The 18,265-nt window shown below is 43.3% G+C and overlaps 1 protein-coding gene across 1 annotated transcript in view; it reads right to left on the bottom strand.

Annotated features, from left to right (window-relative positions):
- The window catches only part of LUZP2 (leucine zipper protein 2), a 950,181-nt gene that overhangs the window by 151,192 nt on the left and 780,724 nt on the right, over nucleotides 1-18,265 (bottom strand). The window lies entirely within an intron of this gene.

The following is an 18,265-nucleotide window of genomic DNA, read 5'->3' on the forward strand; positions in this document are numbered from 1 at the left end:
AAATCAATGGTTGCCTATGAGCCATCTTTGATACGGCTTTAAGCCCATTGATTTGAATGGAAGATTTGCTTTCTGAGGATCTTGAGGGGGAACTCCACGCCAAAATGGAAAAAAAATGTTGTGGGGTCCCCCCCAAATCCATACCAGACCCTTATCCGAGCAAGCAGCCTGGCAGGAAACGAGAGGGGATGAGCGAGCGGCCCCACCCCCTCATGGACCATTCCAGCCCACACGCCCTCAACATGGGGAGGTGGGTGCTTTGGGGCAAGGGGGTTCTGCACCCCCCACCCCAAAGCATCTTAGCCCCATGTTGATGGGGACAAAGGCCTCTTCCCGACAACCCTGGGTGGTGGTTGTGGGGGGTCTGCGGGCAGGGGACTTATTGGAATCTAGATGCCTCTTGTAACAAGGGGGTCCCCAGATTTAGCCCCCCCATGTGAATAAATATGGGGCACATTGTACCCCTATCCATTCACCCCAAAAAAGGCAATGAAGTGTAAAAAATGACAAGAGGCGGTTTTGAGAAGTCCTTTATTAAAAATCTCCCTCTGGTTTTCTCCCTCTGGTCTTCTCCCTCCAGTCTTTTCCCTCTGGTCTTCTTCCTCAGATCTTCTCCCTGTTGTCTTCTTCGCTGCAAACCCGGTCGTCTACTGACTATGTCTCCCATGATTATGACGGCTCCGCTCTTTGCGGCTTCTTATGTAGCTGTGGGGTTGGCCACCCAGTGATGTCGCCCGGAGACCCTGCCCCTTTGTGTCGTCACCTCATTTCCCCTCTATTACTTTTCTAAGAACAACCCAAAATTTGGGATTTTCTTTTATGTTTGATGACAATGATAAAAACATGAAAAAAAAAAAGCAAATAGAAAGGGCAAATCTCCCAAATGTAAGGCCCAGACAGCAATAAAAATCTGGTAGGCATTCTACATCTTCCCCACTCTGTACAAAAATTATTAGAAAAAAAGTTTTGAGTTAAGTTATATTTTAAGTTTTGGTTTAAATCAGAATTCAGCAGAATTTCACCATTTTGGAATCAAATGGGAAGTTAAAGTCAAGATGGTGTTTGATGGTTTTGGTTTTTAAGGGTGCAGTAAAATAAAACAAAAACAATGGAACAGAAATACGCATTATAGAAATCATTTAAAAAACCACAAATACAAAAACACAAGAAAAAAGGAGACCAAACTACCCTAAGGCTGCATTCACACTTGAGCGTAGCGTTTTACCATGTTTTTTTTTACCACGATTTTACCGCGATTTTTACAGCGATTTTTTTAGGCATTTTTGGAGGCAGGCATTGACATCTATCAAAAACGCTGGTAATCAGCCCAAAAAGAAGCTCATGTACTTTTTTCAGCTACAGGCGTTTTGCAAAACGCTCAGATGTGAACAGGGGCCATTTAAATGAATGGGGTTTTACTTGTTGGGCGTTTTGGAATGTTTTTTTTTGAGCGTTTTTGGAGCTGAAAAACACTCAAAAACGCCCAGGTGTGAAAAGAGCCTAAATATACTGAGAAACACAAAAAAAAAACTGAAAATGAGTTGATCATTTTATTTGCAAGCAAACATTGCTATAAAGAAAATGTAATGATTTACACTTCTGAAACATTTTTTTAATGTGAGATGACAAAACTGGTAATTGTGCAGCAAAATCAAGTTAATCTAATGTCATTCTTATTAACTCTGTTCCTGAGTCCTAAACCTTTACATTAGACCATTAAAAAATATAAGTGTAAGCTTCTACCATCCTTAGCCACACTCCAAAGACATACTGGTAGGTTACTTGGCTCCTGTCTAAATTGATCCTAGTATGTATCTATGCATGTAAGACAGGGCCCTTAAATTGTAACCTCCTTGAGGGCTGGAATGAGTGTGAATGTACAATATGTAAAGTGCTGAGAAAGTCGTTGGCGCTATAGAAATACCTGTAAAAAAATAAATACATTTGCCTCTGCTGGGTATTTTCTTTTCACATTTACATCCTACATTTTTATTTTCATTATTCTCCTTTTCTATTTTTTTTCTATTAAGCTGGTTTATTCTTTACATTTTTTTTTTTAACCTCTTGACACATACAGCGGCTGGATTTGTAGCACTATACCATTTATTGTTGCCTTGGGATACATTCTAAAATGACCATATTCTTATTGGTTGCTTACACATTTTATCCTTTTATGCTACCTAGAATAAATCACTTTGCTTAGTCGTGTTGAACAGTTACCATCCCTAGATATAAAGATTGTGCTTTATGATTGCTTTGTAATGTTTTTCAGTAAAAATTATCCTGCATTTTACGTTCAGTTGCTGTAACCATAACCATTATTATTGAGAAAAAGTGATTGTATCTGAAATTATATATTATTTATGAAAATGTATTTGCTTATAAATTTGGGATAAAATATAAACCTAATTTTTGTGTCAAAACTAATTCAGATATTTTCACTATGGTCACTTTTTATGTTCTGGAAAACCGTACATTTGTCCCGAAACATCACAGTTTAATTTCCCAAAGACTAAAACAGAAGATCGGACATTTACTAAACTTAATAAATGACATCTTCCGAGATTCTCAGTGGTATTACCACAGAATATTTCATTTACCAGCAGAAATGTGGCCCGTACAGATTTGTGGGCAATGAGTCCTCATGATTGAGGTGGAGTGCATTGATATTTGACCCTTTGTGGGAATGGTTAAGGGGTACTAGTATACTGGTCATTATTATAAAGCGGTTTTTCATATTCCATCATAAGTCTAACCCACATTACGTCAATTCCTTTTTTGGAAAATACAGAGGTGGGGAAGAGGTCCTTGATTGGGATAAAGGTGCTATGCAAGGAGGGTTGGCTTTCCCACCCCCTTACAACTTCCCCCCTCAATGTTGAAAGGCATGTGACCTTATATGGTACAGGAAATGGGGTCATGTTTGATGCCCTAATGAATTAAAATAAATACTCAAGTAAATCCAAGCTCAATCATAGTGCCCAGTGACATAATTCATGTCAATCGCAATGACTTGCCACTGTACATGCCATACTCCCACTGGTAGAAAATAGATTCCTGTCTGTGGTAATACTGCGGGAATCTTCGGTGATGCTGTTAACCAAATTTCACTATTTCTAGCAGTAAACCTAAATTACTGCAACTGGGAATCTGTAATTTTGAGGACCATCATGATTGGCCTAGATTGTATCTCTGGAAGCAGTGTTTGATGTGGATTTACTTCAGGGAACAATATTAAACTATATTTTAAAAGCAGGATAGTATGTGTTTGTATTTTATTTATTTTATTTCATTGAAAGACTTTGTTAGGGTACAAAGCTGCCTGCCTAATACTAAGAAAGGCACACCAGCACCAAAAAACTTATGGGTACAGACCTGAAAGCAGGGTCTGAGTGAATGCTTTTCATTAACTGGTGACTGAGGTCTGCATCGCCTGGGACATTGCTTTAGTGCCCGGCCCTGAACACTTCCTAAGATGTTGCTAAGAGACTTTTCAAGAAGAATTAGTTGCCAGGAGAAGGCAACTACATTCTGGAATATCCCATGGCTCCCTCTATCTCAACCAAAGTCTACAGCTACAAATTCAGAAAATGCAATCCCCTAGACTACTTATTGAGTCAGAAGTGTGGATGATATCATGTGCCTGGCTGCTCTTACACTGCACGAAAGGTGTATCTTGAATTAGGTAGCAGGACCAGTCAGAGTGTCTGTGGTACAAATATATACAACAAAGGTAAGAAAATAGATAAGAGGGTTAAAACAGAAAATGCAAGGAACAACCAGGCAGACATATCAAGAAGGGGGCCAGGACTGGGATTAGGAACAAAGAGAGCAGATATGGTAGCAGTGTACAGGTACTAGAACAGGATCACAGCAGGAAACAGAATCATGATTCTGACAATCAGCCTTTAACTATATTAATATCTTCATTGGTATAGTTATACTGTATTTTGAAAGGAGTAGGGAATGATTGAAATCTTTCCCAAGCTTTATTTTGCTACCTGTTGTTCTATTGGGGAGATTTCCATCACTTCCTTCCCTAATCACAACAGGGAGAGAGTAGAAAACTATCTAAACCAAGTAGAAAACCTTTCTTAGACAGATGACCCTTTAATAGGTGCTCCTTAACCTTCTGTTCAACAACATCTATACAATGTTGGCATTTCCATCACTTTTGACCTTCCCGTCACAAATTGGTGACAAGCTTCACCAGGAATAATGCAAAAAATAAAACTCCTCAGCCCAGGTGTAGGCAAAATACAACCCCAAAAGATGTTTTATCCATTCCCTTCACTATCTAAAACAGAAAAAAAAAAAGACAGCTAAGAGGCATAGATAATTAATTTGCTCACAATACACAGCCATGGTTGTTGGTTTATTCTAAGGAATGTTTTTAATTCAAGAAAACAGCTAGCACAATATAACGACCTATGATTATCTATTTTGTTCATTTTTGGTTGTACACAGTCATAAAACATTCATTATGCCCAATAGGAAACGCCTACGGAATGAACCATTGTCTAAGGATTGACACCTGTGTATTATGCACACTAAGAGCTGTTAGGGAATACATCTATGAATAGCTATATGAGGAATGTCTATTGTAATCAGTAGGGCAATGGATATACCAGTTTAACAGAGCAAGCAGGAATGTGCAATACAGTAAAAAAATAATGATCAATCACGACTAGGGTTGAGCGGACACCTAGATGTCCGTGTTCGACGGGTTCGGCCGAACTTTAAAAAAAAGTCCGGGTCCGTGTCCCGGACTTTTACCGAACTTTTCCCGGACACCGAACCCCATTGAAGTCAATGGGGACCCGAACTTTAAGGCACTAAAATGGCTCTAAAACACCAAAGGAAAGGGCTAGAGTGCTGCAAATGGCAGCAAAACGTAATTAAGAGCATGGCAAGTGCTCTGCAAACAAATGTGGATAGGGAAATAACTTAAAACAACAAAAAAAAACAGAAAAATAAAACAATGTTCTTCTTCATCTCTGAAGGACGAGGCCCATATGGAGTAGGAGGGAGGTTGAGGTGGTGGTGGATGTGGCGGTGACATAGGCGTGCGCACAGGGTGTGCTGGGTGTGCCTGGGCACACCCTAATCACCTAGGGCACATAGCATTGCCAGTGAGGAGATGGGAAAGATCTCCCTGGGACCTGCTCTGCTCTATTTCTCCTTGCCTACAGGTACATGGCCCCGATACATTACTCTCCCTGCTGGCAAACACATGCATGTGTATTTCAACTTTGGGGTGCACACCTTAATGCAATAGGCTGCGCACACCTATGGGCGGTGTAGGTGGAAGCGGCGGTGGAGGAGGACCAGGGCCGGATTAACAGCATCATGGGCTTGGTGCTGAGGATTTTGAAGGGCCTTAGGGCCGTGCCTTGCCATGCACCCAGAGGAGGAAGGGTGCAGCCATGCATGCCTAATTCAACATGGGATGCTGTCTCTGAAGCCCATAAACACATCCATGCATCGCCAACTGTCCCTCCTTGTCCGGCCTTCACGCTGTGTGGGGAGGTTCTGAGGGTGCTGCCTGGGGAAGCGAGCATAGAAGCCAGACTTCTGTGTTTACAAGTGACAGAAGAGCGGTAACAGTGAATATGGCCAACCCGGGGCCTATATAAAAGGTAGGGGCCTGGAGCTGCAGCTCCAATAGCCCCTACATTAATCTGGCCCTGAGGAGGAGGACGAGGTAGCCAACACTGCTTCTTTTCACAAATTTTAAATGAGGGTACACCCCAAAAGAGTGAGAAAGAGCAAAAATGGAACAATGGGTGGGTAAGGTCGGTATCCATTGCTATTCTGCATAAGGTACGGAAAAGTCCCATGGGATCCATGCCTGGTTCATTTTAATGAACGTGAGCTTGTCCACATTGTCTCTGGACAGGCGGCTGCGCTTGTCTGTTATAACGCCCCCAGCCGTGCTAAATACCCGTTCAGATAATACACTGGCTGCAGGGCACGCCAGCACCTCCAAGGCGTAAAGGGCAAGCTCAGGCCATGTGCCCAATTTGGAGACCCAGAAGTTGAAGGGGGCAGACCCGTCATTCACTACATGTAGGCGTGTGCACACATACTGCTCCACCATGTTGGTAAAATGCTGCCTCCTGCTAAGACGTTCCATCTGAGCTGCTGGTGCTGCTGTTTGTTGTGGCGTGCTGACAAAGCTTTTCCACATTTCGGCCATGCTAACCCTGCCTTCTGAGGTGCTGGCGGTGCCCTGGTTGCGTTGGCGACCTCCTCCTCCTCCTCCTCTGCCTTGTGCTTCCACTGTGGCCCCGCTGTCAGATGGGAATGCCAGCAGCATGGCGTCTACCAGCGTGCGCTTGTACTCGCGCATCTTGCGATCGCGCTCCAGTGAGTGAATTAAGGACGGTACGTTGTCCTTGTAACGGGGATCCAGCAGCGTGGCCACCCAGTAATCAGCACAAGTTAGAATGTGGGCAACTCGGCGGTCGTTGTGGAGACACTGCAGCATGTAATCGCTCATGTGTGCCAGGCTGCCCAGAGGCAACGAAAGGCTGTCCTCTGTGGGAGGTGTATGGTCCGTGTCCTCTGTATCCCCCCAGCCACGCACCAGTGATGGCCATGAGCTGGCCTGGGTGCCACCCTGCTGTGAACATGGTTCCATCTCCTCCTCCAGCTCCTCCTCCTCCTCATCCTCCTCATCCTCCAGAACTGTGCCCCTGCTGGACAATTGCGTCCCTGGCGTTTGCGTGTGCAGGAACCCACCCTCGGAGCCCCTTGCGAATGACTGCCCTGAAAGCCTTGGAAATGTTACCTCTTCATCCTCCTCCTCCTCCTCATCCTGTGCCACATCCTCTTCCATCATCGCCCGAATTGTTTTTTCAAGGAGGCATAGAAGTGGGATAGTTAAGCTGAGAACGGCGTCATTGCCACTGGCCATGTTGGTGGAGTACTCAAAACAGCGCAACAAGGCACACAGGTCTCGCATGGAGGCCCAGTTAAATTAAATAGCGGAATAGAAAATATGATCCAAAAAAAGTGTATGTATATCACACGTACACAACCACACTGGGCCCCAATTACTATTGTTTGTACCCCTAAAAGGCTAGATGAGGAGTAGGGGGAGTATGGAACAGGCAGCACCCTCAAACCTTCAGAAGTATGAGATGAACCCCAACAACTTGGAAAGGTGGATCTCTCTCACACGTACCGACACAGACTATCCCGCAATTCAATTGATCCTCAAAGGTTTTTATTGAATAGCGGAATAGGAAATATGATCAAAAAAAGTGTATGTATCTCGCACGTACACAACCACACTAGGCCCCAATTACTATTGTTTGTACCCCTAAAAGGCTAGATGAGGAGTAGGGGGGGTATGGAACAGGCAGCACCCTCAAACCTTCAGAAGTATGAGATGAACCCCAACAACTTGGAAAGGTGGATCTCTCTCACACGTACCGACACAGACTATCCCGCAATTCAATTGATCCTCAAAGGTTTTTATTGAATAGCGGAATAGGAAATATGATCAAAAAAAGTGTATGTATCTCGCACGTACACAACCACACTAGGCCCCAATTACTATTGTTTGTACCCCTAAAAGGCTAGATGAGGAGTAGGGGGGGTATGGAACAGGCAGCACCCTCAAACCTTCAGAAGTATGAGATGAACCCCAACAACTTGGAAAGGTGGATCTCTCTCACACGTACCGACACAGACTATCCCGCAATTCAATTGATCCTCAAAGGTTTTTATTGAATAGCGGAATAGGAAATATGATCAAAAAAAGTGTATGTATCTCGCACGTACACAACCACACTAGGCCCCAATTACTATTGTTTGTACCCCTAAAAGGCTAGATGAGGAGTAGGGGGGGTATGGAACAGGCAGCACCCTCAAACCTTCAGAAGTATGAGATGAACCCCAACAACTTGGAAAGGTGGATCTCTCTCACACGTACCGACACAGACTATCCCGCAATTCAATTGATCCTCAAAGGTTTTTATTGAATAGCGGAATAGGAAATATGATCAAAAAAAGTGTATGTATCTCGCACGTACACAACCACACTAGGCCCCAATTACTATTGTTTGTACCCCTAAAAGGCTAGATGAGGAGTAGGGGGGGTATGGAACAGGCAGCACCCTCAAACCTTCAGAAGTATGAGATGAACCCCAACAACTTGGAAAGGTGGATCTCTCTCACACGTACCGACACAGACTATCCCGCAATTCAATTGATCCTCAAAGGTTTTTATTGAATAGCGGAATAGGAAATATGATCAAAAAAAGTGTATGTATCTCGCACGTACAAAACCACACTAGGCCCCAATTACTATTGTTTGTACCCCTAAAAGGCTAGGAGTAGGGGGAGTATGGAACAGGCAGCACCCTCAAACCTTCAGAAGTATGAGATGAACCCCAACAACTTGGAAAGGTGGATCTCTCTCACACGTACCAACACAGACTATCCCCCAATTTAACTGATCCCCAAAGGTTTTTGATTAAATAGCGGAATAGAAAATATGATCCCAAAAAAGTGTATGTATATCACACGTACACAACCACACTAGGCCCCAATTACTATTGTTTGTACCCCTAAAAGGCTAGGAGTAGGGGGAGTATGGAACAGGCAGCACCCTCAAACCTTCAGAAGTATGAGATGAACCCCAACAACTTGGAAAGGTGGATCTCTCTCACACGTACCAACACAGACTATCCCCCAATTTAACTGATCCCCAGAGGTTTTTGATTAAATAGCGGAATAGAAAATATGATCCCAAAAAAGTGTATGTATATCACACGTACACAACCACACTAGGCCCCAATTACTATTGTTTGTACCCCTAAAAGGCTAGGAGTAGGGGGAGTATGGAACAGGCAGCACCCTCAAACCTTCAGAAGTATGAGATGAACCCCAACAACTTGGAAAGGTGGATCTCTCTCACACGTACCAACACAGACTATCCCCCAATTTAACTGATCCCCAGAGGTTTTTGATTAAATAGCGGAATAGAAAATATGATCCCAAAAAAGTGTATGTATATCACACGTACACAACCACACTAGGCCCCAATTACTATTGTTTGTACCCCTAAAAGGCTAGGAGTAGGGGGAGTATGGAACAGGCAGCACCCTCAAACCTTCAGAAGTATGAGATGAACCCCAACAACTTGGAAAGGTGGATCTCTCTCACACGTACCAACACAGACTATCCCCCAATTTAACTGATCCCCAAAGGTTTTTGATTAAATAGCGGAATAGAAAATATGATCCCAAAAAAGTGTATGTATATCACACGTACACAACCACACTAGGCCCCAATTACTATTGTTTGTACCCCTAAAAGGCTAGGAGTAGGGGGAGTATGGAACAGGCAGCACCCTCAAACCTTCAGAAGTATGAGATGAACCCCAACAACTTGGAAAGGTGGATCTCTCTCACACGTACCAACACAGACTATCCCCCAATTTAACTGATCCCCAAAGGTTTTTGATTAAATAGCGGAATAGAAAATATGATCCCAAAAAAGTGTATGTATATCACACGTACACAACCACACTAGGCCCCAATTACTATTGTTTGTACCCCTAAAAGGCTAGGAGTAGGGGGAGTATGGAACAGGCAGCACCCTCAAACCTTCAGAAGTATGAGATGAACCCCAACAACTTGGAAAGGTGGATCTCTCTCACACGTACCAACACAGACTATCCCCCAATTTAACTGATCCCCAAAGGTTTTTGATTAAATAGCGGAATAGAAAATATGATCCCAAAAAAGTGTATGTATATCACACGTACACAACCACACTAGGCCCCAATTACTATTGTTTGTACCCCTAAAAGGCTAGGAGTAGGGGGAGTATGGAACAGGCAGCACCCTCAAACCTTCAGAAGTATGAGATGAACCCCAACAACTTGGAAAGGTGGATCTCTCTCACACGTACCAACACAGACTATCCCCCAATTTAACTGATCCCCAAAGGTTTTTGATTAAATAGCGGAATAGAAAATATGATCCCAAAAAAGTGAATGTATATCACAAGTACACAACCACACTAGGCCCCAATTACTATTGTTTGTACCCCTAAAAGGCTAGGAGTAGGGGGAGTATGGAACAGGCAGCACCCTCAAACCTTCAGAAGTATGAGATGAACCCCAACAACTTGGAAAGGTGGATCTCTCTCACACGTACCAACACAGACTATCCCCCAATTTAACTGATCCCCAAAGGTTTTTGATTAAATAGCGGAATAGAAAATATGATCCCAAAAAAGTGTATGTATATCACACGTACACAACCACACTAGGCCCCAATTACTATTGTTTGTACCCCTAAAAGGCTAGGAGTAGGGGGAGTATGGAACAGGCAGCACCCTCAAACCTTCAGAAGTATGAGATGAACCCCAACAACTTGGAAAGGTGGATCTCTCTCACACGTACCAACACAGACTATCCCCCAATTTAACTGATCCCCAAAGGTTTTTGATTAAATAGCGGAATAGAAAATATGATCCCAAAAAAGTGTATGTATATCACACGTACACAACCACACTAGGCCCCAATTACTATTGTTTGTACCCCTAAAAGGCTAGGAGTAGGGGGAGTATGGAACAGGCAGCACCCTCAAACCTTCAGAAGTATGAGATGAACCCCAACAACTTGGAAAGGTGGATCTCTCTCACACGTACCAACACAGACTATCCCCCAATTTAACTGATCCCCAGAGGTTTTTGATTAAATAGCGGAATAGAAAATATGATCCCAAAAAAGTGTATGTATATCACACGTACACAACCACACTAGGCCCCAATTACTATTGTTTGTACCCCTAAAAGGCTAGGAGTAGGGGGAGTATGGAACAGGCAGCACCCTCAAACCTTCAGAAGTATGAGATGAACCCCAACAACTTGGAAAGGTGGATCTCTCTCACACGTACCAACACAGACTATCCCCCAATTTAACTGATCCCCAAAGGTTTTTGATTAAATAGCGGAATAGAAAATATGATCCCAAAAAAGTGTATGTATATCACACGTACACAACCACACTAGGCCCCAATTACTATTGTTTGTACCCCTAAAAGGCTAGGAGTAGGGGGAGTATGGAACAGGCAGCACCCTCAAACCTTCAGAAGTATGAGATGAACCCCAACAACTTGGAAAGGTGGATCTCTCTCACACGTACCAACACAGACTATCCCCCAATTTAACTGATCCCCAGAGGTTTTTGATTAAATAGCGGAATAGAAAATATGATCCCAAAAAAGTGTATGTATATCACACGTACACAACCACACTAGGCCCCAATTACTATTGTTTGTACCCCTAAAAGGCTAGGAGTAGGGGGAGTATGGAACAGGCAGCACCCTCAAACCTTCAGAAGTATGAGATGAACCCCAACAACTTGGAAAGGTGGATCTCTCTCACACGTACCAACACAGACTATCCCCCAATTTAACTGATCCCCAGAGGTTTTTGATTAAATAGCGGAATAGAAAATATGATCCCAAAAAAGTGTATGTATATCACACGTACACAACCACACTAGGCCCCAATTACTATTGTTTGTACCCCTAAAAGGCTAGGAGTAGGGGGAGTATGGAACAGGCAGCACCCTCAAACCTTCAGAAGTATGAGATGAACCCCAACAACTTGGAAAGGTGGATCTCTCTCACACGTACCAACACAGACTATCCCCCAATTTAACTGATCCCCAAAGGTTTTTGATTAAATAGCGGAATAGAAAATATGATCCCAAAAAAGTGTATGTATATCACACGTACACAACCACACTAGGCCCCAATTACTATTGTTTGTACCCCTAAAAGGCTAGGAGTAGGGGGAGTATGGAACAGGCAGCACCCTCAAACCTTCAGAAGTATGAGATGAACCCCAACAACTTGGAAAGGTGGATCTCTCTCACACGTACCAACACAGACTATCCCCCAATTTAACTGATCCCCAAAGGTTTTTGATTAAATAGCGGAATAGAAAATATGATCCCAAAAAAGTGTATGTATATCACACGTACACAACCACACTAGGCCCCAATTACTATTGTTTGTACCCCTAAAAGGCTAGGAGTAGGGGGAGTATGGAACAGGCAGCACCCTCAAACCTTCAGAAGTATGAGATGAACCCCAACAACTTGGAAAGGTGGATCTCTCTCACACGTACCAACACAGACTATCCCCCAATTTAACTGATCCCCAAAGGTTTTTGATTAAATAGCGGAATAGAAAATATGATCCCAAAAAAGTGTATGTATATCACACGTACACAACCACACTAGGCCCCAATTACTATTGTTTGTACCCCTAAAAGGCTAGGAGTAGGGGGAGTATGGAACAGGCAGCACCCTCAAACCTTCAGAAGTATGAGATGAACCCCAACAACTTGGAAAGGTGGATCTCTCTCACACGTACCAACACAGACTATCCCCCAATTTAACTGATCCCCAAAGGTTTTTGATTAAATAGCGGAATAGAAAATATGATCCCAAAAAAGTGTATGTATATCACACGTACACAACCACACTAGGCCCCAATTACTATTGTTTGTACCCCTAAAAGGCTAGGAGTAGGGGGAGTATGGAACAGGCAGCACCCTCAAACCTTCAGAAGTATGAGATGAACCCCAACAACTTGGAAAGGTGGATCTCTCTCACACGTACCAACACAGACTATCCCCCAATTTAACTGATCCCCAAAGGTTTTTGATTAAATAGCGGAATAGAAAATATGATCCCAAAAAAGTGTATGTATATCACACGTACACAACCACACTAGGCCCCAATTACTATTGTTTGTACCCCTAAAAGGCTAGGAGTAGGGGGAGTATGGAACAGGCAGCACCCTCAAACCTTCAGAAGTATGAGATGAACCCCAACAACTTGGAAAGGTGGATCTCTCTCACACGTACCAACACAGACTATCCCCCAATTTAACTGATCCCCAGAGGTTTTTGATTAAATAGCGGAATAGAAAATATGATCCCAAAAAAGTGTATGTATATCACACGTACACAACCACACTAGGCCCCAATTACTATTGTTTGTACCCCTAAAAGGCTAGGAGTAGGGGGAGTATGGAACAGGCAGCACCCTCAAACCTTCAGAAGTATGAGATGAACCCCAACAACTTGGAAAGGTGGATCTCTCTCACACGTACCAACACAGACTATCCCCCAATTTAACTGATCCCCAGAGGTTTTTGATTAAATAGTGGAATAGAAAATATGATCCCAAAAAAGTGTATGTATATCACACGTACACAACCACACTAGGCCCCAATTACTATTGTTTGTACCCCTAAAAGGCTAGGAGTAGGGGGAGTATGGAACAGGCAGCACCCTCAAACCTTCAGAAGTATGAGATGAACCCCAACAACTTGGAAAGGTGGATCTCTCTCACACGTACCAACACAGACTATCCCCCAATTTAACTGATCCCCAAAGGTTTTTGATTAAATAGCGGAATAGAAAATATGATCCCAAAAAAGTGTATGTATATCACACGTACACAACCACACTAGGCCCCAATTACTATTGTTTGTACCCCTAAAAGGCTAGGAGTAGGGGGAGTATGGAACAGGCAGCACCCTCAAACCTTCAGAAGTATGAGATGAACCCCAACAACTTGGAAAGGTGGATCTCTCTCACACGTACCAACACAGACTATCCCCCAATTTAACTGATCCCCAAAGGTTTTTGATTAAATAGCGGAATAGAAAATATGATCCCAAAAAAGTGTATGTATATCACACGTACACAACCACACTAGGCCCCAATTACTATTGTTTGTACCCCTAAAAGGCTAGGAGTAGGGGGAGTATGGAACAGGCAGCACCCTCAAACCTTCAGAAGTATGAGATGAACCCCAACAACTTGGAAAGGTGGATCTCTCTCACACGTACCAACACAGACTATCCCCCAATTTAACTGATCCCCAAAGGTTTTTGATTAAATAGCGGAATAGAAAATATGATCCCAAAAAAGTGTATGTATATCACACGTACACAACCACACTAGGCCCCAATTACTATTGTTTGTACCCCTAAAAGGCTAGGAGTAGGGGGAGTATGGAACAGGCAGCACCCTCAAACCTTCAGAAGTATGAGATGAACCCCAACAACTTGGAAAGGTGGATCTCTCTCACACGTACCAACACAGACTATCCCCCAATTTAACTGATCCCCAAAGGTTTTTGATTAAATAGCGGAATAGAAAATATGATCCCAAAAAAGTGTATGTATATCACACGTACACAACCACACTAGGCCCCAATTACTATTGTTTGTACCCCTAAAAGGCTAGGAGTAGGGGGAGTATGGAACAGGCAGCACCCTCAAACCTTCAGAAGTATGAGATGAACCCCAACAACTTGGAAAGGTGGATCTCTCTCACACGTACCAACACAGACTATCCCCCAATTTAACTGATCCCCAAAGGTTTTTGATTAAATAGCGGAATAGAAAATATGATCCCAAAAAAGTGTATGTATATCACACGTACACAACCACACTAGGCCCCAATTACTATTGTTTGTACCCCTAAAAGGCTAGGAGTAGGGGGAGTATGGAACAGGCAGCACCCTCAAACCTTCAGAAGTATGAGATGAACCCCAACAACTTGGAAAGGTGGATCTCTCTCACACGTACCAACACAGACTATCCCCCAATTTAACTGATCCCCAAAGGTTTTTGATTAAATAGCGGAATAGAAAATATGATCCCAAAAAAGTGTATGTATATCACACGTACACAACCACACTAGGCCCCAATTACTATTGTTTGTACCCCTAAAAGGCTAGGAGTAGGGGGAGTATGGAACAGGCAGCACCCTCAAACCTTCAGAAGTATGAGATGAACCCCAACAACTTGGAAAGGTGGATCTCTCTCACACGTACCAACACAGACTATCCCCCAATTTAACTGATCCCCAAAGGTTTTTGATTAAATAGCGGAATAGAAAATATGATCCCAAAAAAGTGTATGTATATCACACGTACACAACCACACTAGGCCCCAATTACTATTGTTTGTACCCCTAAAAGGCTAGGAGTAGGGGGAGTATGGAACAGGCAGCACCCTCAAACCTTCAGAAGTATGAGATGAACCCCAACAACTTGGAAAGGTGGATCTCTCTCACACGTACCAACACAGACTATCCCCCAATTTAACTGATCCCCAAAGGTTTTTGATTAAATAGCGGAATAGAAAATATGATCCCAAAAAAGTGTATGTATATCACACGTACACAACCACACTAGGCCCCAATTACTATTGTTTGTACCCCTAAAAGGCTAGATGAGGAGTAGGGGGAGTATGGAACAGGCAGCACCCTCAAACCTTCAGTATGAGATTGTGTTCACTGTACCCCACAAAGATTGAGTTCACTGCACCCCACAATGATTGTGTTCACTGCACCCCACAAAGATTGTGTTCACTGCACCTCACAAAGATTGTGTTCACTGTACCCCCCAAAGATTGTGTTCACTGCACCCCACAAAGATTCTGTTCACTGTACCCCACAAAGATTGTGTTCACTGCACCCCAAAAAGATTGTGTTCACTGCACCCCAAAAAGGATGTTGTTCACTGCACCCCAAAAAGGATGTTGTTCACTCCACCCCAAAAAGATTGTGTTCACTGCACCCCACAAAGATTGTGTTCACTGCACCCCAAAAAGATTGTGTTCACTGCACCCCAAAAATGATTTTGTTCACTGCACCCCAAAAAGGATTTTGTTCACTGCACCCCAAAAAGGATGTTGTTCACTCCACCCCAAAAAGATTGTGTTCACTGCACCCCAAAAAGATTGTGTTCACTGCACCCCACAAAGGATTTTGTTCACTGCACCCCAAAAAGATTGTGTTCACTGCACCCCAAAAAGGATGTTGTTCACTGCACCCCAAAAAGGATTTTGTTCACTGCACCCCAAAAAGATTGTGTTCACTGCACCCCACAAAGGATTTTGTTCACTGCACCCCACAAAGATTGTGTTCACTGCACACCAAAAAGGATTGTGTTCACTGCACCCCAAAAAGATTTTGTTCACTGCACCCCAAAAAGATTGTGTTCACTGCAGCCCAAAAAGATTGTGTTCACTGCAGCCCAAAAAGATTGTGTTCACTGCAGCCCAAAAAGATTGTGTTCACTGCAGCCCAAAAAGATTGTGTTCACTGCAGCTCACACACAGAAAAATGGATGTGGATCACTGACACCTGCCTATCTCCAATCCCACACCACACAGCAATATCGATTGTAGTTTGTAGAACACAGTTTCCCTAAAATTCAGCAGACTCTGTCCCTAACAGGATTGAGAAGAGATCGTAGATCAGGATTGAGTGCAGACCCCACCCCCCACACAGCAATATCGATTGTAGTTTGTAGAAGACACTGACCCTATATAATTCAGCAGACTCTATCCCTAAAATGCCTACAACTCGCCCTGCCTAAACACTCCGACCTGTCCCTCAATTCTATCCGGACACAAATGGTTTTTTCCTGCCTATCTTTCCCTAATCAGCAGCCAGCACGTTGATGTGTGCTCTGTCCCTGAATCTAAGCAGCATAATGACGCCGCTGCGGCTGCCTCGAACTTATAAAGACTTGGTCACATGCTTCAGACGGCCAATCACAGCTACTGAGACATTTGCAGGCATGGCTGGGATGGCTTAAGGCACACCAGTTAAACGATTGTTGATTGGCTGTTGAAAGCCCGCCATGAAAAGAGCGCCAAAGCATGCAAAACCCGGAAATAAAACGACCGAACACGGATTTTTACCCGAACATACAGTAAAGTGTCCGTGTCCGTGTTCGGGTACAAAAAATCCAATTATTCGGTACGAACACGAATAATACAGTCCGTGTTCGCTCAACACTAATCACGACTCCCACTGGAGATAATAGTTAGCTGAAATCTGATTTCCATAACCTATCCTTGTTGCTCCAGCCAGTCCTTTGCATTTCCACCCACCCATCATTTTGCTTTTTCTATCATTTCCACTATTACAGCCTGGAGAAAAGAGTGCAATGATATGACTGTGACTGTCTTTCTGAAATAAATACTAATGCCGTTACTTTATCTGCTACTTTAGGATGATTGTATATGGGCAGTAGGACCTAAAACTTTCTACATTTGCGTTTCAATATATCTTTATTGAAATTTAGGTACAAAGATTCCGTAACTGCGGAGCAGAAAAAAAAAAGAATGAGAAAGTAGCCTTGCAATGTAATAAGATATTAATGTCAGCCATCATACATTGATAAATCTTTGATATATACATCAATAATAACAGTACACATCAGGCTGTCTTCTTGCTATTATTGGTGGGAATACCAGTTTGACCAGTCCTGCAAAGCAGCTTCAAAGATCTTAATTTAATCGAACCTAGGAGCCATAGTTTTCTCAAACTAGTATGTTGAGTGGATAATAGTTATTACTTCTGATAGGTTAGGTGCCCGGTCTTCTTTCCAGTACCTAGTGATCGTTAGACAAGCTGCCAGCAAAATGGCAGTAACCACTTTTCAGTGTGTCACAGGAAAGTCTTCAATACCGAGATTAAGTTTCGCTAGGTCAGGCATTGGATCCGTTAAGATGCCTGTGACACCTGAAAGGAGTCGGAACACACTTTGCCAAAAGCTCCTAAGGTTTTTGCAAGACCAAAAAACATGGAAAAGATTACCTACTTGGCCACAACCTCTCCAACATAAGGTACCACCAAGATATTAATTTCTGGGTGAGCTCCCAGTTGTTAACACAGTGCGACACAGCAAAGGAGTGTCGCAGTGCATTAAGCCACTAGTGAGGTTCATAGGTTTTTTGTAGGTCCACCTCCCACGCCAAGAATGTGGAACTCTTGGTGAAGTTAATTTGTTTTGCAGCAGGTTGTAAAAGAAGAGTATTCCCTAGGGAGTCTGAGGCGCACTATGGAAGAACTGTCAAATATTAAGAAGTATTTGGATTTTAGAAGGAGGTTTAGCCATCACAAGGTGTCTCATACTAAAAGGTTTGAGGAGAACATGAGCAGGAAGAATTTGAATCTTGCTCAGGTTTTTGAAACTTCCCAACTTGTCACCATCATACAGGTCTGCCACCATTGATAGATTGTAGGAGGACCATTTAGTGGGGGCTAGGTGGGGCAAGAGTTTGTTAAATATATCAAATGGTAGTGGGACATCTGTATAGTCCTCAGCGTGCAGTTTTTTGGTTATATATTTCCCTCCAGGCTCGCAAGGATGCCGCGTCCGTGATGGGAAGGGAATCTAGAGACCGTGGGGACC

The sequence above is a fragment of the Pelophylax lessonae genome (genome assembly GCF_965119305.1).
Source record: "Pelophylax lessonae genome assembly, chromosome: 10".
Lineage (NCBI taxonomy): Eukaryota > Metazoa > Chordata > Amphibia > Anura > Ranidae > Pelophylax > Pelophylax lessonae.